At 46.1% G+C, this 23039-nt stretch overlaps 1 long non-coding RNA gene across 1 annotated transcript in view; it reads left to right on the plus strand.

Annotated features, from left to right (window-relative positions):
* The first annotated feature begins 212 nt into the window (after window positions 1-212).
* The window catches only part of LOC148050828 (uncharacterized), a 28044-nt gene continuing 5217 nt past the window's right edge, over window positions 213-23039 (plus strand). Inside the window, exon 1 of the long non-coding RNA XR_015700614.1 lies at window positions 213-355. This is a non-coding gene — a long non-coding RNA (uncharacterized LOC148050828). The remainder of the gene's footprint in view (window positions 356-23039) is intronic.

A 23039-nucleotide genomic window follows, 5' to 3' on the forward strand; every position in this document is an offset into this window, starting at 1 on the left:
TCCCAGCTGCTCTAGGAGGAAGAACAATTAGCCTGATTTTGTAAAAGGACATTTGGCATTTTAGGGAAAGACCTTCCAGGAGGTGCTTCCACAGGAGTAACTTGTTAAAGCATTAGTCCCTCCCAGGTCATGTGGCATGGGGAGCAGATGATGGCCTACCTATATATAAAGAGCTATGCCCACAGAAAGGACCCTCTGGGGAAGTAGCTAAAGGAGGGCTTCTAAACACATAGAGGGAATTGCAACAGAAGACAGAGCAATGGGGCAAGGAGTAGAAAAGATGCTTCAGACAGGATAATCTGAGGCATTTGCTGGACCAGCATCTTCTGTTGTTTATCTCCCTTGGGTGAAAATGGTGAGTGATGAAGAGCAGGGATATGTACTATATCCCTGAAATCTGGGATGGGCTTTAGACTGGGAATACCTGTGTCTGTTTTGTCAGTAAGCCACAATGAGCAGGACAACATCAAGACTTCCTTTAAATCAAATTAGGGATTTTGATTTAAAGTGGCTCAAAATCCAGGCTGCTCTAGTTCTGCTGGGTTATCAGGCAACTGCAGCTGAATCTGTAAACTCCTGCTGCCTCTGTCAAAGGGGACAGAGGCACCACTTTCCAGTTGCTTAAGCCCATAATATTAGCAGCTCTTCTGAACAGAAAAATCCTTAAGGTAACAAAATAAGGCTCCTCTGGCCTTAAACTCAGCTCAGAATATGCTTCCAGGGCTCCTCATGTAATTGCTGCCCTGTTGCAAATCTTTGCAAAGCAGAGAGCCTTCTGTTTATATTTTTTTGCTTGCAATCGGCAGGGGTTGGCACGTTATCTGAATACTCTATCTCTGTCTATATTTGCCTACTTCTAGATCTGTTGACAGTATAAGAGTGTCAATATTTTTTTCCTTGTAAGGTGATATAAGCAACTGCCTAACTGTTGACTCAACTGAGAATTACTAATTTCAGTAGCTAGTTAACAAATCAGCCTACACTCCAGGTAGAAGTGCAGTGCCTGCTACTTCTGAAAGGATCCTGGGAAGCTAACAGTGATCAGCTCACTGGAGCCCAGGGCTAAGCCAGGGTGGAGAGCAGTGATGCTCCCTTTGGGCAGGTGGTTCACCTGCCCAACAGATAAGATGGACTGAGGGAGGACGTTCCATGAGATACTCTATTTCAGGATGTCTCTTCCTCTGGTTCTTCTGACAGTGGCTTCCTGAAATTTACTTTGCATTTAAATTGTGGCAGGTAACTGCTGGATTTCCTTTCCTCCTCTTAGCTTGATTTTATAAAACTTACATAAACTTATATAAAAACTAGCTAACCTGGATCTCTTTACTCAGAGAGAATGGTAGGGCAGGCTGTAGTGAAGGTTTGTGAAAGCCCACATCCCACTTAACCAAGTAATAACTGGGATTTTTTTGCCATGTGGCAGCTGTGGAGTGCATTTAAGAAACAGGTTGGTTCCATCTTGTGCTGAGCTATGCCTTGCTCCAAGCATACAGGTGTTGACACCGAATGTGCCCAGTGTATGCAAGACCTGTACCTACTTGGTAGTGCTTCTACTCTAATTTTTATTTTTAGTCATCTTTGAGATACCAGGAAATGGGTCAATAGAAATCTATCTACTCCATTTCTCTTTGCCTTAAAATGCTCTTGAGATGGTCCTGAGAATGTAGTGTGGGCTGTCTGTGTTTATCTGGCTCTGCTCTGCTTTCTATTTGTTCTGCAATTATCTTGTGAAATACTGTGTATGCTTTTAGGCATGATTTTTTTTTTTCCAGCTTTGCTCATCCTTTTCTTTTGCACACATGCGTTTACAGTTCATTTTTTCTAATGGAAATAATGTCCTGCAAAGGTTTGGTGTTGAGGGAAAGGGAGGAGCTGCGTGTGTGCTCTTTTCATTACATTAAAAATGAGTGTTGATCAAGTTTTGCTGGAGTGAATTTACTTGTATTTCCACGTAACAATAGCCTAGAAAAGACTTTTTGTCTTTTTCATACTTCTACCATATGCATGGATAAAATGAGCTCAGAATCTAAATAAAAGATGTTGTGGTGCGGGGAAATGTCCAACTTAGTAGTTTGTGTATATGTCCACATTGCTGTGTTGTGATTCAGCCTGCTATACAGTGTCTATAGTTTAATTAATGTTTTTGTCAGCTTCTGTGGAAAATAACCCGAACTCATCAAACCTATTCTTATTCTCCATCAACGCCAAGGGGCATCCATTGTGCCTACGAAGCTTCTGTTTCAGCACCTAATTTACTCTTCTGAATGCACAGTGATAAGTGAAAAGCAGCTGGCAGTACTGCAGCACCAATGCCATAGTTTAGTTACTTGTACATTATCAAAAATTGGCTGCCTTGTTGTTTCACAGCGTCTTTTAAATGTAAAAGGACTTATTATCTAGCTAGACAAGACAAAGAGTGGGAGAAAGGAAATCTTGTCCCTCTTTTTCTGGTGAGGAAACTATTGCCCAGACAGTTTCAGCAATGCATCTGAGGTGGTGTGGGGAGTCTGTTGCCAGCTCTGAACTGCAGTGCAGTAAGTGTGAGAACATCCCCCCTCTCCCTTCTCTGCAGCTGAGGACAGCCATGGCGTTGATGTGACAGGAAGAGCTGTGCACCAACTCCACGGTCAGCCCTTGAAGGATGAAGCTTCTCTGTGCCCTCTAGGTCTGTCCAGAGACAAGAACCAGCACCTCCTGCTGACTTGCCCTAGGGCTATTTCGAGCACCGAAGACCTTGGAAGTTTGGACCCATAATTTCTCTTTCAGTGATTAAAACGTTCCTTTCTAAGGCTGGCTCGGGAGAGCGCGTGCTCTGTACCTTCCTGACAAGAGTAAGAATCTCCTGCTTATCTTGCTTGAAATCATCTATTCAACATTCATCATCTGAATTCAATTAAAAATAACCTGCAGCTGTAATTGTTAAGGGCTGTTTTTAACCGAACTCCCTTCATCCCAGAGTGTGTGGGATTTCCCCCTGCAGTTTCAAGAGCAGGTGGTCAGTGGGAAATTCCTACAAGCTCCTCAGTGTAGGGTTGCTCTTGGGGGCTAGTCACGGCATATCAGATGTGACTTTGCATTCATCTCTACAAAACAGAAGGCTGATTACTCCCTCCTGCCCCATTAATACCTGACACTACCTATGTGAAAAGGGGGACTATGGGATGCAGATCTGTTCTTAGGTTTTTGCAGTGCATGTGTAGGCTGTTTGTAATAGCCAGCCAGAGCATCATCTCAAGATTGTCTGCAAATAAGTTTGTGCAGTGTGCAGGGACAAGATATGCCACAGAACCATTTTGGTTCATTTTGAACATAGGGAATACAAGTTTCCTGAAACACTTATGTGACTAGCATGGTTTATATCATAAAACAATTAGAAGTGAATGGGTTTGGAGAGTGTTTAAGCATTCATTCGTCATCCTTCTCTTATTGTTAATGGGAAGCTTCCTGTTAAGAACTGGGTGAGGCACTGCCTTGCAGAAATGTTCACAAGCAGCATGAAAGATTCTTGCTTTTGTTTCTACTGTGTGAGAACTTCGCGAAGTCTGCAGCTTAGACTGAACTTCTGCAAAATCCACACCTCAGCCACAGAGACATAACTTACAGTAGGAGAGAAGAGGACCCTGATTTGGCTCAAGTTGTCTTAGCTTTTCTATCCTCTCTCCCTCATTTCAGGCACCCTGGTAAAATTTCCTATGCATTTTTTTCTTTTTAATTAGACTGAATTTTTGTGGAAAACTTAAGCCTCAGTGGTTTAACACTCCTCTGTGACTAATAGCAGAGGAAAATGTTAAAACCTGTTACTCTTTCTTTTTACTCAGTTTGGCACGTGAGGAGTAAGAGTTTACCCAGAGAAAATTTGGCAAAGAAACTATCTTGATTTCACACAAAGCCTTTGAGTGTTGTGGTGAAAATGGCTTTTGATTAGATGAAGTCAAAAGCCCTTGAAGTCCTCATATGTACAATGTAAGAAGTGGAATCCATCTCTTGCAACTTGTCATCGCTGCATAAATGTGAGCTCTGGGTGCTTCTTTCAGTGGCTTTGAAAAGGCTTTGGATCCAAGAGCTGCTCTTAGGGAAAAGGCTTCTGCTGTGTGCTGATTGACTTGGCAACGTGGTCTTTCTCTGACTCATGGGCCAAGACAGACGTCCACTGTACATCTCCCACCCCACTCAAATAGAAGCCTTCAGTGTGGAGTAATGCTCCCCCCCAACCCACTCTGAATTTGGGATCTGCTCACTGCACACTCTTTCATCTTGCAGCTTGAGAAGCTCTATTTCTACTTCAGCTGGGGAATTCAGTCTCCTCCTTCCCCTGCCTCCTCTTCCCTTAACGCAACACTAAGAAATGATACTAACTTAAAAAGATAATTGGCATCCAAAATAACACACCCATACTGTAGCTCATCCAAATTTACATCTCCAAAGCAACTAATCCTACAGCCTACTGATGACTTTTTTCAGTGACAGAGTGGGTGTCCCTGGGTCCCCGAGGTACATGTTTGTGGCCATTCCCTGGACTACAGTGCGATGTTCAGCTCCTGTTCAGGTGTGTGTTCCTCCAAAAGCCCGGCACTGGAAGGTAGTTTCAGTGCAGTGCTGTGGAAGTGGTTGCAATCAGTGCTGCAGAGCAGCTAAAAAACACCTTGTCACTTGGGTTTTGCAGGGCTTCCCCTGCATGCACACATCTGCTTTGTGTGTCACCAGGCCAGCTCTTTCCTTGCAGCATGGACGCTGGGGTATAAGCCCAGAGTTGCTTCCTTCTGCAGCAAAACCACCATCACTATTTCCTTCTCATGCAAGTGGGAAAGAAAAGCTTGTAAAATGAGTGCATTCCCAGGCTCTCTTCCTTCCCTGCTCGGACAGACAATGAAATTTTTCAATTTTAACAACAGACAAGTGGGTTCTGTGACTGGCAGACAGTGAAGTCAGATTTCCTAGGGCTTTGGTGCTTAATGTAGGGGCTTCTTTTTTTTTTTGTTTTGCCAGCAGTTTCTTTCCCCTACTGCTTTATATTGAGGCTGCAATGCAATAATAAGCATTAGAAATCCACAGCAGAGAGATCCCCTGATGGAGGAATCGATTCCCTGCTGTCTAATAAAATAGTCTCCCCCATTGGTACTTTTCTTACATCCTAGTTTCATAAATGTTCTCATTAAGATACTCTTAAATCTGGTAAAAGCTGGACCACTTCTTGAAGTCTTCCCTTCAAAGAGCACAGGGCACCTGTGTCTTCTATTTACCTGGGCACCAGACAGCATAAAATGTGTAGGAATTGAGTATTTTTATGAGCATTTGTCAGCAGTGGTGGGAACTGGCCAGTACCAAAAACAAGGAAAGTATGGGTGTTGCAGAGGGGGAGGAGGAAAAGCACATTATCAAAATCTTCTTAAAAGCTTTCTTGCAAAGACAGTACCTTCTGCTGAAACCTTTGTAAGAAGAGATGGGAACACAGCATTCAGACGTAGTTACAGTGAACCAGACCCCAAAGAAAGGCATCTTAACAGCTCTCTGGAAGTTTCTGTACGTGTGCTAAAGGATGCAAGTGGGAACATATACTTCTTTTTACTTATGCTTGAGAAAATGGTTGAGTCCTTGCAACTTTGTCTCTCTTTAGCAGCTTACATTTCCTGTCTTGTTCCTCATGTTCTTGCATTCTTAACTAGCACCACCACATATATATCTTATACAGAATGGTTTCTGTTCACTGAATCCCAGGTCTTATCAAGTAAGAAGAGCTGCAGCATCTGGGTGTGGTTGGCATACAGACCTTACCTGAGCCAAGGAGTCCCTCCTTACTACAGCTATTCTTTGCCCCTTTCCATCTCCATGTCATGCTTCTTAAGGGATGTGTGTACATCTCCTAGTGCCGCTTGAATCCCAAGCTACAAGGTTTTACAGAACCATCCAAAGCAGTCCAGTAATGTCCCTTTACTCTGTGCTGATCACATGGCAATTTCAAATGACTTGAACATTTCACATTTTTGTGTAATCTCCCAAAGTGCCCGCACATTAAGGAGCTCTCAAATTGCAGGGAGTTCAGTGTAATTTTAACTTGTTGGAACACAAGTTTCCACAGATCTGAGCAAGGAGGTTTGGTGGGGTTTGGATCTACAATACTTGTCTAGGAAATGGGGGGGGGGAAGTGGCACAGCAGGTTCATTTGCCTTTCTTCTGGAGCAGGCATTCACCAAATGAATAAGGACGTTGCTTGGCACCTAATAGCTGCCTTGGAGAAATAAAGGTGCAAGTGTGCCAGGGATATGGGCATGTGCTTGTTTGCAAGGGTGACATTTGAAATTGGACTGACTAGTGACATTGTCTGTGAAAGTTGATGTAGTTATTTGCTGGACAGTTGGACTTCATTTTACAAGGTTACAATTCAGTCGTTTTATTGGCAGCGCATTGACACACAGATTATTATGCAAACTCTCTGAAATGCTTATCTGTGGCTTGACACTGCTGATAGTGGATGAGGGGAAGGCTGTGGATGTTGTCTACTTGGACTTTAGTAAGGCCTTTGACACTGTCTCCCACAGCATTCTCCTGGAGAAGCTGGCTGCTCATGGCTTGGATGGGTGCACTCTCCGCTGGATTAAAAACTGGCTGAAGGGCCGAGCCCAGAGAGTGGTGGTGAATGGAGTCAAATCCAGTTGGTGGCCGGTCACGAGTGGTGCTCCTCAGGGCTCAATGTTGGAGCTGGTCCTGTTCAACATCTTCATTGACGATCTGGATGAGGGGATCGAGTGTACCCTCAGTAAGTTTGCAGATGACACCAAGTTGGGTGGAAGTGTCGATCTGCCTGAAGGTAGGAAGGCCCTACAGAGGGATCTGGACAGACTGGATCGTTGGGCCGGGGCCAACTGTATGAGGTTCAACAAGGCTCAGTGCCAGGTCTTGCACTTGGGTCACAACCACCCCATGCAATGCTACAGCCTGGGGGAGAAGTGGCTGGAGAGCTGCCTGGCAGAAAAGGACCTGTGGGTGTTGGTTGACAGCCGCCTGAACATGAGCCAGCAGTGTGCCCAGGTGGCCAAGAGGGCCAATGGCATCCTGGTTTGTATCAGGAATAGTGTGGCCAGCAGGACCAGGGAGGTGATAGTGCCCCTGTACTCGGCACTGGTGAGGCCACACCTCAAGTAGTGTGTTCAGTTTTGGACCCCTCACTACAAGAAGGACATCGAGGTGCTGGAGCGTGTCCAAAGAAGGGCAACGAAGCTGGTGAAGGGTCTGGAGCACAAGTCTTATGAGGAGTGGCTGAGGGAACTGGGGTTGTTTAGTTTGGAGAAGAGGAGGCTGAGGGGAGACCTTATTGCTCTCTACAGCTACCTGAAAGGAGGTTGTAGCGAGGTGGGGGTCAGTCTCTTCTCCCAGGTAACAAGCGATAGGACAAGAGGAAACAGCCTCAAGCTGCGCCAGGGGAAGATTAGGTTGGATATTAGGAAAAAGTTCTTCACCGAGAGGGTAGTCAGGTGCTGGAACAGGCTGCCCAGGGAAGTGGTTGAGTCTCCATCCCCGGAGGTATTTAAAAGACAGGTAGATGCGGTGCTTGAGGACATGGTTTAGTGGTGGACTTGGCAGTGCTAAGTTAACGGTTGGACTCGATGATCTTAAGGGTCTTTTCGAACCTTGACAATTCTATGATTCTATCTACAAATATTTATAATCTCCTTGCCTCTGTATCTTTTCTTTCTCTTGGGATTTGTAAAATGTTACAGGAGAAAAATCTATTTTGGTGTGGCTGTTCCCCACCCTGAGTTCCTTGCGCATTGTATTTCCCAGTGATTTTCTGGGAAGTGTTTGGGTCTCTGGTAATCTGGTCAAACTTCAAAAGAATCAATTGATGAGTAAAGACATGAAGCAGTTTCCATAAAAGAAACAGCTAAGCAGGTGAGGACTCCAGCCTCGAAAAAGTGAGTGAGAGGGGAAGTATGTTAGGAATCAACTAACTAGTGAGTGGCATGGAGAAGGTTATCTAGAGACTTCATGCTTGCTTACTCTCAGGAGCTGGTGGATAAAACTAGACTGGTGGCTGCCAAGTGCAGACCAACCCATAGCAGACTGTGTCTAAAACTTGCAGATGTGTGTGTTCTTTTCACTTGTCTGAGTTGCTCTTCTTGGCACACTGAGCAGTTACGCTGTGTAACTTGTTACCAGAGGAAGCTATGGGTACAAAAAATTTCTTCCAGTTTAAAATTAGATAACTAATGAAAGACAAGCGACTGGGCTACTAAATGCAACATTAACATCTCTGGCTTGGGGTCTCCCAGAGCTGGAAAACATGGAAGCCTGTCGAAGTGCTGCAGGCACGGACCTGGTGAGCCTGGTGTGCTATAACCCACTCCCTTAACCCAAGGGTGTGCTTGGTCCCTCTCCCATAAGCTTCTGTTCAGGGTCAGATGGAAGAGCAGAAAATGTGCGAGGTGAGTTGTCCTGTTTCAGCTACAGCATAATGAGACTTTTAAAGGACCAGCTCAGCAAGAAAGATATTGCTGTGATTGCGATCTCACCATCCGTGGGCGGTCATGCAGAAGGGAACCTCTGTTGAAGGCTGGCTTGAGCCCCCACAGGGCAGATTTATTGGGCCAGCATCAGTGATGACAGAGTCATGTAGCAAACTTCTTCCCCCCTCCTTTTTTTTAAAGAAACTGTAAGTTACTGGCAGAACCTCCACGTCCTTAGTCTTCTAGCCCAAGCCCGGAATATGAGGTTTTTTTGACACTGCCAGCATCCCTGCCTCTGCTGACGCCTGGGAGAGATGAAGGGAAAAGGAGCTAGTTACCTTCAATAGCTAGACTGCAGCTGATTGTCAAAGACAGCCTAATTTAATTAGGGCTGAACTGGATCATTATTTAATGAGAACTGAGACTAATTAATTTTTGGAGTCACAGTACGAAAGATGCTTTGTTCCTTTTGAATAGGTAATTAAGTGAGGCGTACACAGACACCCTATGCTCTGCTACATTTACAAAGGGTTTGTTCTTTTTCTTATCTCCATCTTATTTGTATAAACACTTTGGAATTAGGGATTAATTGTTTTGTTGCTAATGATGTTGGGTATAATTATCTTGCTTTAGAAAGGCAGACTGTCCGTGTACCAGGGTTTTGTCTACCAGAGGACACTGACCAGATCAGAATCACTCTGCAATGTGGTCACGGGTACAAAACAGAAGACGAGCTGCCCAGGGATGATGAGTTGTCTTTGAACTGCCCTGAACTAAAGCTACTTCTGCTCAGGAACAGAGGGGTCAAGTGGGAGCACTGCAGAGTGGCAGGTGACAGCATTTCATAATACCAGCTCCAGCTGGTTTTCCAGTGTAGACAAGTTAGCTTTCATGTGGCTTATCCTCATCTTGTTCTGCCAGAGCAGTACTGTGTCACTACAATGTTTAGCTGCCTGTCTCTGGCAAGAGGAGATTTGGTCTGTTCTTATTTCATTTGTAGTGGCCCTGTGTGCACCAGTGCGCTGCGCTGGATCAGAACAGCTTGGCTGTTTTGTTCCTCACTCCCATAAAAGCCTCAGGGGCTCCAACGTTTGCAAACACAAGTCAGCATCTCATTAATTGAAGTGACATTCATTTGCAAGCCATGGATTAATATTTTGAGTTCTGATGCTTCTGGAGTAGTCTTGTGTGACTCGTTCCTCATTGGCACCAGTAATTAACCCACAACGTTCAATATCTAACAGGTCATTTCCATTAGAAAGCAAACTTGATGTTTGAGCCCAGCATTTCTTGGGACGTTCTTGATGAATGGTTTTCATTTGCGAAGTTCAATACAGAGAGCTGCATGGTTCCCGGCATCTGAGTTAGCACACAGCCGAGAAGAACTTTCTCTATGATTTTTCTCAGGACCTTCCTTGTTTTGCATATTTTGTGAGGGAGCAAAGAGAACCCACTGCACACTTAGGTACATCATGTATACCTGTGTGTGCGTCTGTGTGAGTCTCTAAGGAAACCATGTGACATTTACAAGGCTTTTAATCCATGTGCACGTGCTTTCTGTGGTGAAACCTGCTGCAAAAGCTCATTCTTTGAAGGTCATGGGTTGATACAAGGCCATGGTTATATGCTCAGTTTAAGTCATTGATATAGCACATATACCAAAACTTTCAACATGACAGCAGTTGCCCTACCTCAGCTTGGCCATTTAAAAGAATTAAAATTGTAACTTCTTGTTGGAAGTCTTATTGGAAATAAAAGGAATAGTTTATACTGACAATAGATAGAAACTAGGGCAATGATAGTGTGTCCCTGTCAAGATGCTTCCCTTCCATATACCTAGATCGATTTTTCTTTTTTTTTTCTTTTCCTCTTCTCTTCCCATCCATATCTTTGAAGATCCATTCTCATGTTGCAGTGTCTTTCTAGGATGATAGCAAAAACCTCTTTCAGAGGGCTATTGCAGAATGATGTGTGTTTTCAGACCTGTTACACAAACAGGGAATGCACTGTTGATCCATTTCTGCCAACCCCATTTTCTACACCTACTTTGGAGGAGACCTTTGCTGAAACATGTCTTCAGAGAGTCCCTACAGCCTTAACTCTGGGACTCCAGCCTATCCTCTCTGCTGGGGTCTGTGCTGGATGCAATCTCTGCTATAATCATGCTTTCCTACTTTTCATTGCTTCAGGGCTGCTTTCCTATTCTCTGACAGAGTCATTAATTTTTTCCTGCTCTTGCACATCTTTTTCTACACCTTTCAGATGGTCCAAACCCCTTTGATTTTCTTCAGAAACTCCTAGCAAGAGGCTAGCTGCTTCTGCCCAGAGGTGTTTTTACCTCTAGGGCGCTCTCTAACCACAGGCAGTTGCATGTGTTAGCTGGCTGCCAAAATGGCAAGGCAGTCCTGGCAAGATTTGCTCTCTGTTTCATTGTGACTGGAGCCTTGGAAAGCCATGCTGGTGGCCACACCAGTTGTGTGCTGCTGGGGGGAAATCTTGGCCCATGTGGCTCTTGCTGAGCAGGAGATGTTTTCAGAAAGGGGCTGTTGCTCCCTTTGATCCTTTCCATGTGGCAACAGAAGGAGCAACTGCAGGACTCTTTGCCCTTTCTCTTACCCTTCCCAGCTCTGCCCCTTTCCCTGCTCATGCTCCGGCACCACTGGGAATTCTTGAGCCGCCTCAGGCACAGAGAGGTGCTTTGTGCTTGCCTTGATGTGGCAGCACAGGGAAGGTGAGGTGAGGGTGCTGAGGGCTGGAGCAAGAGAGCCTGAGAGCAGGTGCACCGTGGGTTAGGGCAGATGACTCTACCCAGTTACTCACCTCAGAGCAGGTCTCCACTTATTCCTCCCTCTCCTTTTCTGGAAAGTTACTGTAACTTGCATATTTGTGATGCTTTCTGCCCCTGCAGGCAGGATGACTTGTTTACTACTATCCAATCACCTCCAAATCACTTGCTTTAGGTCAGCTGCATCATCTAAGGACAGCCTGAATCTGCTGAATGTCATCCCCAGCCTGGCTTGCACAGTTCTTGGCCACTGTGAAATGCAAGTAGTTCTCCTACAGTTTATGGATGGTCTGACCTAAGATGATGCTGGATGCATCATGAGGAATGAGGCACACCCTGAGCACAGAGTCTTGCAGGATCAGACCTTGCTGGATGGAGAGGATGGCAAGCCAGTGTTTGCGGACAGATGTGAGCCCCTGTCTGGTCTGGACAAAAGCCAGCACTGATCTGAGCCATGCGGCCGTGGCTATGTTGGTGCTGGGTATATTGGTCTGGGCTTTCAGCCAGGCTTGCATAACTGCACGGCTTTTTGTCCTGAGCTGAATCTTATCTGGTTAGAGCAGAGCTCGCTATGTGTCTGCTTAGAAGAGCAGGGCAGAGCAACTCAACACACATATTCCATAGACATGCCAAATGTGTCTACAGAAACTAGTAATCGATCCCATCTAGATTCCTCACCATTAATCTTCATCTAGCACCACACGTCTTGAGGTCAACAGTGTTGCGATCAGCCAAAAATCAATAAAATTCTACATTGTTAGTGTATCCTCAGTGCAGTGCAGCTGTCCTTGCTATGCAGGGAGCATAACTTAATCTCCCAGTGCAACGTGTTGAATTTATTGCTTGGCGACGTTCAGTGAATACAGAGTGGTGGGTGGGGAAAATCCTGGCTTTTGATTCAGAATTTGCACTACGTCTGCGAGTAAAAACACACATCTGATGCGCTGACTTGAAGCAAACAGCTCCTATGTGGACTGCAGCCTTTCACTGTGCTGCTTTCTTCCTTTCTCTGTGCTTACAATATTGATCTGGCTGGTTCTGGGTGGATGCAGAAACTGACTGGGTGGCAAAAAGGTACATCAGAAACAGAAATCATATTGAATAAAATTGATCATTGGCGGGAAAAACAGTAAGGAAGTTTTTACCCTTTTATGTAAGGGTGGGGGGATCATTCAAATGAAGAGATTTTTTTCCCTTTTTATTTAGCTCTTGAAAAATGCCACAGTGAATTATTTAATCTCCTTAAGTGGATCCCCTAATTTGGCTTCCTTGCAGGCGTTTTTTCACAGTATCTATGTCAGCCTCTTAGCACAGGATAAGCTACGCACAACACTGACTCTTGTGCTAAGAGGGATTTCTGAATACCTGTTCCCTAGGCTGCTTGCTTGCTGAGTACTCCTCAGGGTGTGAAAAGCAGGGAAGTACCAAAAGAGGAAAGATATAGCTGTAGTCCGTTAATTAAACTGCAAATAATATCCCAGTGGCAAAAACCCTAAGTCGGTGAGAATTATGTTGTGATGTGAATAAGGACAGAGTTTCAGGCCAAATCTGGATCCCATGTGTCCCGTTAATAATGCTTTTTGAAGTGCCATATGAACCTCTGCTTATATTTGAGTTTTGAACTTAAGGCTGCACTCTCGCCCATGGGCTGCCCTTGTGGGAGTTGGCTCTGGTCACTTCTCAGATGGTTACTGAATTCAACATCAAAGTCTAAACCAAACAGGCATCTGTGGTGGAAAGAGAAGCCACCAGTTTCCAGGACCTTTGCAGAGGTAAGACTGTCTCTCACCTGAGGGCAAAGGGAACTCCGCATATGGCTCTGGAAAGCTTTAGGAGATCTTTGGACAATGCTAGGCTTTGGTCTGCTTCTTCCTTGAGGTGGAAGCAACTCTGCTGTTGCTTTTCTTATGGGTTAAAGTTGAACTAGAATGGCAGAGCAGGACTTTCTGGCTTTAGCTCTGAGACTAACTTCAAGGAAATAATAGAGAGTTGCTTCTTTCCATGCATGGTGTCTCCTGCAGAGTTATTCTCAGTGTGCATGTTATCACCTTGTGTGATATATAATCACCCAGAGGCTAGGACATGCAAGCACATGGTTATGAGTGCCCACAGAAACACTGTGATCCCTTGCCCTGATGCCAGAGATATAAATGCTTTAACTCTGGACTCTCTTATATTCTCAGAACCAAACCACTCAGCAAACCTGCCTCGTGATTCCACTCAACCCTGTCATAATGATTTTAGAAGAAAACCACAAGAAACGTGGTGGTTTTGGGTCCTTGTCAAAGCACAGCAGAAAAGTGTTGGTTGATTACTTTTTTTTAAATTCATTTTAACATTACATTCAGAGTGAAAGTCTGGGCATATACCTAAATGAACTGAAATGTAAAGAGGGTCTTACATATGATTGTGGTGAGAAACCACTGCATTTCATCTGAAAACTCACCGTGGATGCAGGAGATGAGATAATTTAAAATATAACTATGTGAAATCCCACCATGAAAACTGTATGTGCTTCTGGGTTACTCTGCCCTTTCTTAGCTTTCTTTTTTGTCTACAAAGCTGTATCTTTCCTGGTACACTAACAAATGTAAACATTCAGCCTCTCAAAGCTCTGTGAATCCAACATTTTCTTCTCCTGACCACTTTCTTCATGCTTTTCCCAGACACACAAACCCAAAAAGTAGCCCGTGGCATGTACCTGAAAAGGAGGTACCTTCCTCTCCGCACCTGGGTATGAACACAGTTGCAGACAGCCACTGTGAAACAAAATATTTTTGTGATGAATAACTGCTCTGGAGCTTGCTGGGCATCTAACTATTTATTGTTGGTCAAGGGATTGCCTAGGTCAGTGGTGGTGTGCGTAGTCACAAAACACTGGGCAGTTGCCCAGGTGGTTTGTGTAGGCACAAGCTAGCTATAAGCGTGCTTGAAGCTCCGGACTGGGCAGTGCTGCAGACAGGGGAGGGAGGAGGTGGTGGTGGTGGCACAGTCAGGCAGCTGCAGCTGTGTCTCATGACAGTGGTCAGAGCTGTTGGAAAGGTGACTGAGGGATTCCAGAGTCTGCAGCAAGTTTCTCCTCCTGGGCTATCCACTAGCCTATGGGCAAGAGCAGCCAGCCTTGGCTCTGCAGGGAGAGTTGGTAACAGTGCCCACACTAAGCAACCTGTGCTGTGTCATAGCTCTGGCTGGTTAGGGTGCTATCACACCTTCCTCCAACCCTTCTCCCTGCCTGGCCATCATGCTGAGATGATGCAGCAGGCACGAAGGGGACAGGATGGGGGCTTTGTCTTCAGCTGCTGCTGTTCACAATATGATGTCTAAAGACAGTCACAGCTTTCTTGGCGTTGAGGAGACACTGCTCTATGAAGTGATACAGCTGAAACACTCGCAGGGGTTCATCCTAGTAGGGTGTACATAGCATGATAACAACCACAGCAAGAGGAGCCAGGTGGGCAGCTAGGGGTGGAAGCACCTTTAGCCTCCACAGCAAACAAAGCTCAGAGCTTATCTGCCAGAGTCCTTTCCAAATGCTGTAACTGCTGATGCTCCAGGGTATGAGCCTTTAGGAGGTGATCCGAATTCCTCATCCCTCTCTCAAGCTCTTATGGTACCAGCAACATCTGGGTTAGAGGCCACCAGCAGGTAGAATGAGTTTGGCCTTCTGTGCCCTGGTGAAGGGTAGTTTGCAGTCCTTCCAAGAGGTGTGAAAGCTGATGTAGCAAAGGTTTCCTGGGATTAATAGTGACAGCAGACTTCATGTGCAGAGTATTCTTTCCTCTTCCCCAGCACCTTAAACAAGAGTGTGAAGGGTTCTAATGAAGCCAACCTTGCATACTATGAACCGAGCTCTCTTAGATCTCTTTAACAGTTGAAATTGTGAAATATTTGTTGCATCTATAATTAGGGAGTAGAACAGATGGCTAGAGCTTAGTTATAATTAAAGTCTAATGCACAGTAAAATAACCCAATGCAGCCAGTGATTCAGCAGCAACCAAAGAATTTTAATTCTTTCTTTGCTGGGCTTAAGCTTCAATTGCAGGAATTGGGACTTCAGGGAAAGTCTGTTGCATCACTTATTACATAGGGACATGGCTCTGTATTAAAGGATTGTGTGGAAATTTTTGATTGCTGTGTGTTAAATTATATTGTGTGGTCTCGCTTACCTTATAACTTGAAATCATGTGTGAAAAAGGCATGTGAATTGTTTAAACAGCACAGAATCTGCATGTTGCAATCTGTTTTAGAAGAGACTTTCTTAAAGCCTGTCTGCCTAGTAATTGATCACTAATGCTTTAGGATAAGTTATTTGGAAAGAGGCATTAATTAGGTGCTCTTAGACAGGTATACATTTCATTTATAAAGCTGTTTTAAATGGTGTTATCAGTAATAATAATTTAATGCATATTTAACACCACTTTCAAGTATGGACTGTTAGAGATCTCGGGACGTTAGAACTGGAAGCAAGTGAATAAGTTTCTCATTTCTTGGGAGACAAGTCTAGGAGCTAGCATCAGGCAAAAAAACATGAAGAGCAGTATTACTGTGAGCTTTGCAGACTGTGGAAATGTTTTTTTGTGGGTGTTGTGTTTGGTTTGGTGTTTTGGTGGGTTTTTTTTGTTTGTTTTGTTTTTTTTTTTTACTTATTTATTTAGGGCAGAGGGATGGCTGTAATACAAACTGCCAAGGGTATGAGAGACCAGCTCTCCCACAAGGAGAATAAGCACAGTTCTGGACCATTCCTGGAGACTGAGAAGACACAAGAGAAAATGCTTTTATGAGCAGACTATATTAATTTTCCCTTCCCTATCTTCTCAGATGACTTACTGCAAAGATTCACCTCTGTCTACTTGGGATATTGGGTTATTCATCAGTAGATTAGCGATGCACTTGCCAGGGGTGCAGCTGCTTGAGAGGTTTTGGATGTGTCCCCTCCTTCCCTTCCAGCAGGCTAGAAAGAGCTGTGCTAAGTGACAGGTTTTTCTCAAAGCTGAGATCAGCCTCGGGTGGCCCCTGCTCTTCCAGGACCTGTCCCAGGAGGACTTGGGAGGCACCTCTTGCGTAGTGAGCACGAAGGAAATGCCAATTACCTGATGTTTGTTGTGGATTATAGGCACGTGGGCAGCCCCTAACTGAGCAGTGCTTAATGGTGACAGCATGCCACACATTTTGGTTGTCCCTTTGGTGCTGTCTTAAGCTGCAGCAGATTTAGGTGCAGGAGCTGTGTGTATGGTAGGTGGGCTCCACAGGACTTGCAAAAGCTGCTCCTTTTAGCAGAGTTAATGCAGGTTGTGGATGCTGCCTGAAAATCCTTGAGCAGGAGGCAAGCAGTGTTAAGGTTTTATGAACTGATGCTGTTTGAGCAACTCGTACTGTGCTTTGGAGCCCTACGCCTAAGAAGGGTGACAAGAAAAAAAGAAAAAAAGCAGGAATGCTTCCCAGCTCTGCATTTGTCTCAAATGTGGGCCTAGGGGCTAAAATACCCTGTTCTCCAGGGCTAGTGCACCTCTGCAAGGCAGAGATGACCTGTGCTTTCACACCCACAGAGACCATGGTCTCTAAGTGACTCTGGAACAGCCCCTGGAAAAGGGTATGGAAAGTGAGGGGGCTGCAGAGATACCGCAAAAGGCAGGATTTAGCTTGCTCAGCCTTTCAATGGATAGTAATAGGATGGGGAATGGAGACCTAGCTCAGCTTCACTAAAACTCATGCTTGCAGGACTTTTCAGGAAAGCTGGTAGGCAGGAAGAAGGGGAAAAAAAACAAAAACAAACCCCAAAGAACTAAAACCCCCACCCTTATCCCTACTCCCAGATTGAGTATTTCTGACCTGCCACCTCATGAAATGACAGCAGCAGCGCTCAGCAGTGGGACTTTCTTTGCAAAGAGGTGTCCATTGAGCATCTCGGAGCTGGTCCCACGAGTACCGGGAGGTTTGGGTGGCTGCCTGTGACTGCACGGCCGTCAATAACGTGATGGCAGGGATCACCAGATGGCACTGTTACGTGACCTCCCAATAACTCGTTTTCCTGTACGGCAGATGCATGCTGCCTCTAAACATGTTATATCGCTGAGGTTTTTAACAGGTTGATTCTTGGAAATCAGCTGCCTGCTGTGTGCCTCATACCAGCATTGCTGCTTGGAGGAGGTTTGATCCCCCAGAAGGAGGGACTGGGTTTCTAAAAATGTTGGATCACCCGTGTGCTATGTACTTCTTGTTTAGCTGGCATTACCCAGCTGGTCTGTTGCTTCTGGCAGGTGTGCTTCCTGGTGAAGAGCAATGCTGGCTTCTGCTGTCCCGTGGCAATGGGGAAATTACCCTGGTTTGAAAAGCTGAAGGCTGAGTTGAGACCTTGGGACAGAGGGTTAATATTTTGCCTACTTCAAGAGTGCAATGAATGATGTGCTTAGGCTGAGTCACAGCAGAAATTGTTTCACTTTGGAAAAAGTGAGGTGTGAAGTTTTGATGATATTCCATATGAGTTGGTTTTTGGTGGGGTTTTTTTTTTGGTGTTTTTTTTTTTTTTTTTTCAAAGTGCAAAGATGGGGGTAATGCAAGAGACTCTCCTTAAGTCATTATCTTCTCCATAAAAACATGAAACACTGGCTCTTCAGCTTTCCTGAGCTTTAGTCTGAGAGGAGAAAAAAAGGTTTTAACAACTTTCATATGTTACTTAAGTGGCATCAAGCCTTTACTTTATGCCCATATACTTTACTGTCACTGATTAAGTGGATTTTGAACTCCATCCTGAGGAGGATGGACTGAGTAGCAGAGCTGAGCGTGTCCTGTCCTTACTGTTTTTCAAGCTGCAAGCCTGGAAAAGGACCCCTATGCTCCTAAATGTAGGTGTTCTCGGGCTGTATCTCCAGCACAGTCAGGAGGGCAATTTTTACCTGTGTGAGCACACCCACATTAATGCTAATCTGGGTGAGCTGGGTGCTGCTGGCTGGGGAGGTGTGGAAGTATAGGCTTCAGCAGAGGATGTGCAGGTTTGCAACCAGGGCATCCATCACTAGTGGTTAATGCTTTGGGGATTTTTTTTAATTGTTACTGGTTCTTGAACTGGCTTTAATCCCATTAGTTCAGGTATGCCTGCAGGAGCTGTGCTTGCATCTTGGATTGCAAGACAGACGTAGCCTTAATGCTGGGAACTACAGCCCTGCCAGCCAAGCAGTGAGTTTTTATTGTATCCTGTTTGGAAATGAGAAATTCTTTTGAGACCGATGCTTTTGCATGGAGGATATATTTTCTGAAGCTGCCAAAAGGATGGAGAGGTTTCTGCTTGTGTGGAGTATGCAGGAGATGGAAAACAGCAGATATTGCTAGGATTCAGCTCAGCTCTGACTTACAAGGAAAAGTTAGAGGAAGTGAAAGATGGGTGATGCAGCAATATTCAGTCTACTGCATTTCTGTGTCCTCTGTCGATGTTGACAGTAAATGCCATCCTTGCTACTGACTTTCTCTCTGAGTGAATCTCTCTACGCAGACAACTTGCTGAATGTGGAGCAAACCTCTTCTTTCATTTGCTTCTGGTCTGATGCTGCTGGCTGTCACCAGCACTTCAGAAGCCGATACGCTTGATGCCCATGCGTCAGCCTCTGTGGCTTCTGGTGTGAAAGCCTGGGAGATGAGAGCAGAGCGTGAGAAAACTCTGGGATGGTTCTGGGGTGAGAGGATGAGTGTGAGCCTCTGCTAGAAAACTGAAGGGAAACTGCAAGGAGCTCCTGGTTCTGCCTTCCTCTGCCACCCACCCCACTGCACAGCAGAGCCAGGGCAGGTGCTCCCCATAAGGATGTGGTCACCAGGGTTTCTGTCCCCAGCTTGGGCTTGACCCCACAGGGTGCAATGACGCCGTGCGTATTTGTGGCGTGGTTCTCGCCAGAATGCCAGACATGTTGTGTGGCAGCTGTATGGGGAGGCCAAGCCTTCCACCTACACAGCTCCTGCGACCCCTTTGATATGCAATCCCAACCCCACGGCGGGGTGTTGCCACCTGTCCCGAGGCACTCCGACATCCAGCCCAGCTTTAGCCCAGGCTGTGGCCCCGCTATGTCTCGGGAACGCCCGGAGATGGTGATGCAGCTGCACTGATGTCAGGGAGGGAAATTCCCTCTGCCCAGCAGGTCTGTTAATGCCTCCCTGCCTCAGGCGGCAGGAGTTTCCTGGAGGAGTTGCGCAGTGTCCTGCAGCTCTTGAGGACAGGGCAGGCTCTCTTGGGACCAGAGCACTGCTGGGGAGCTGACTGCAGGAGGGGAGTCTGCTTTTGGCCTTGTTTCTGATTTATCACTACAGTCACTGCCCTCTGTGCCTCACTTTCTTCCCTCATGCATGAATACCACAGGACTTGGGTTTTTCTTTTCCATGGCATGCCAGGGAGATGGAGCAAAGAGGAGCACCAATTCTAGTTTGGGGTGTTCGTGTCCTGATGTTGGTCTCTGAGATGGTTCCTTGTGCTCCCTCTTCATAGAGAGAAGAGCCCTGGTGTTCAGGAATAGCTAAAAGAAGCCCCTCCAGTGTTCATACCTGCTCTTCACTGATGGCATTGCCCTTACAGTTACAGTTTTGTTTGACTCCTTCTTCTCAATGGTGAGAAAATTGAGACTGCGGCTTCCAAAATGGATGTTCAGCTTCAAGCCTGCTTTCATACCATTTCCTTCCTGCTAGGTGAAAACAAGGGGCAAAACTTCCCACTGCCCCTACTTCCGGAAAAAAAAGACCCAATGTGGCCCTCAGTGGTGGGAATGTCTCCAGAAAAGGGGACATCCATAGCTATACTGAGGTTTTACCATCAGACTGTGATGCAGAAAACTATGTCTCCGAGGATCCTGGTTTGGGGGATCAGTGAGATATAAAGCCTGGTGCGTTAGAAGTGAAGCCAGCCTCAGGGCAGGCTCTTTGGCTCCAAGTGATCCCAAGGAAACATGCAGAGCTGGCATTTGTGGGGGGCCCAGAGCACAGTCTCAATTAGCCTGCTGAGATGGGTCCTCTGGGCTTGTTCCTAGCACCAGTCTCTGCCCTGGGATCTGGGAGACAGGAAAACCTGGAGCAAACAAGGAAAGCCATTAACTGTCTTGTGTGAGCTGGGAGTCTCCATAAACATGTGGGATAAGTGGAGAAGAGTAAAAAGTGATTTGCTGGAAGCTGTGGGGCTAGAGTAGAAAGGGAAGCTGTTGGAAGTTCCTGCTGTAGCTGTTCTGGGTCACTTGGAAGTATTAATGGTTTCAGGGTTGCTCAAGCAGAGGACTATAGCATGCCCTGACAGAAGAAGACTACAAAGTAGATGACGGTGAGGAGGGAGAACATAGAAGACTTCAGCTTTTGCACTGTGGGTTAGTCAGTCTTGTAGGCCCTGTCATCTGAGTCCCTGCTGAGGCAATAGCCTGGGGACAAATGCTCAAGAATTGGTTTGTGCCTCATGAAACCATTTGCTATCCCTGCAAAGGAAAACATCAAACTACACACTGCACTGCTAGTGGAAGCAGGGACAGGTATCCTGGGAAGAGTATAGGGATGCTGCCTGGTTGTGTAGGTATGGGGTCAGGAAGGCCAAGGCACAGCTGGAGCTGAACTTGGCAAGGGATGCAAAGAATAACAAGAAGGGCTTCTACAGGTATGTCAGCCAGAAAAGGAAGGCCAAAGAAAGCTTACCCAACCTGATGAGCAAGACTGGCAAACTGGTAATCACAGACGAGGAGAAGGCTGAGGTACTCAACAACTTCTTTGCCTCAGTCTTCAATGGAAACCTCTCTTCCCACACCTCTCGAGCAGATGGACTGCAAGTTGGGGACTGGGTGAGCAAAGTCTCTCCCACTGTAAGAGAAGATCAGGTTTGTGACCACCTGAGGAACCTGAACATACATAAGTCTATGAGACCTGATGAGATGCGTCCCAGAGTCCTGAGGGAACTGGCTGATGTAGTTGCCAAGCCACTCTCTATGATATTTGAAAAGTCATGGCAGTCAGGTGAAGTCCCTGGGGACTGGAAAAAGAGAAACATTGCAACCATTTTTAAAAAGGGTAGAAAGGAGGACCCTGGGAACTACTGACTTGTCAGCCTCACCTCTATGCCTGGGAAGATCATGGAATAGATCCTTCTAGAAGCTATACTAAAGCACATGGAGGACAGGGAGGTGATTTGAGACAGCTGGCATGGCTTCACCAAGGGCAAGTCCTGCCTCACCGACCTAATGCCCTTCTATGATGGAGTGACTGCATCAGTGGACAAGGGAAGAGCTACGGATGTCATCTATCTGGACTTCTGTAAGGCCTTTGACATGGTCCCCCATAATATCCTTCTCTCTAAATTGGAGAGATATGGGTTTGATGGGTGGACTGTTCGGTGGATAAGGAATTGGCTGGATGGTCATTTCCAGAGGGTAGTGGTCGACGGCTTGACGTCCAGATGGAGACTGATGACAAGTGGTGTCCCTCAGGGGTCCATATTGGGACCAGTACTGTTTAATATCTTCTTCAATGACAGACAGTGGGATCAAGTGCACCCTTAGTAAGTTTGCAGACAATAGCAAGCTGAGTGGTGCAGTTGACACACGTGAGGGACAGGAAGCCATCCAGAGGGACTTGGATAAGCTCAAGAAGTGGGCCTGTGTGAACCTCATGGGATTCAACAAGGACAAGTGCAAGGTCTTGCACCTGGGTCAGGGCAACCCCTGGTATCAATACAGGCTGGGGGATGAAGGGATTGAGAGCAGCCCTGAGAAGAAGGACATGGGGGTACTGGTGGATGAAAAGCTGGACATGAGCCGGCAATGTGCACTCGTAGCCCAGAAGGTCAACCGTATCCTGGGCTTCATCAAAAGAAGTGTGGCCAGCAGGTCGAGGGAGGTGATTCTGCCCCTCTACTCTGCTCTGGTGAGACCCCACCTGCAGTACTGTGTCCAGCTCCCGGGTCCTCAGCACAGGAAGGACATGGACCTGTTGGAGTGGGTTCCAGAGGTGGGCCACAAAAATGACCAGAGGGGTGGAACACCTCTCCTATGAAGACTGAGAGAGTTGGGGTTATTCAGCCTGGAGAAGAGAAGGCTGCGGGGAGACCTTATTGCAGCCTTTCAGTACTTAAAGGCAGCATATAAGAAAGATGGGGACAAACTGTTTAGCAGGGCCTGTTGTGACAGGACAAGGGTAATGGTTTTAAACTAAAGGAGGGTAGATTCAGACTGGATATAAGGAAGAATTTTTTTACAATGAGGGTGGTGAAACACTGGAACAGGTTGATGCCTCATCTCTGGAAACATTCAAGGTCAGGTTGGATAGGGCTCTGAGCAACTCGATCCAGTTGAAGATGTCCCTGCTCATTGCAGGGGGGTTGGACTAGATTACCTTCAAAGGTCCCTTCCATCCCAAAGCATTCTATGATTCTATACTGTCCTTTACTGTGAGTAGATGATGCTCTCATGCTATGGATGTGACAGAGGAGACACCAAAGGCAACCAGACAGTTCTGAAAGTGGTTCATGTTGTCCTGCTGAGCAGGGCTGTAACAGTGCCATCTACTTTGTTAACTTCTAGCTCTACATAACAGTTGATGGCCAACATGAGGATAGTGCAGAGCTCCAGGTGCATGGCATCACATGCAGGTAGCACCTTGAAGCTGCTGTGTATTTTGAAGTCCACAGTTGTTAGCACTGATATGTTTAGATTTAGCAGGAGGAGGAGGATGTGGGGAGTGGTACATTAAGACACCTTTGTCAGCTTCTTTTTGGATGTGCCTAGGGTTGTACTGGACTGCTCACTTACTGAGTTGTCGCCAGTCCTGGGCCCCGACTTGGCCATCGGTGACCAAGCCTGCCTTGGACT

Source organism: Nipponia nippon, unplaced genomic scaffold, assembly GCF_047370975.1.
Source record: "Nipponia nippon isolate SJK-2023a ecotype South Korea unplaced genomic scaffold, ASM4737097v1 scaffold_7, whole genome shotgun sequence".
Lineage (NCBI taxonomy): Eukaryota > Metazoa > Chordata > Aves > Pelecaniformes > Threskiornithidae > Nipponia > Nipponia nippon.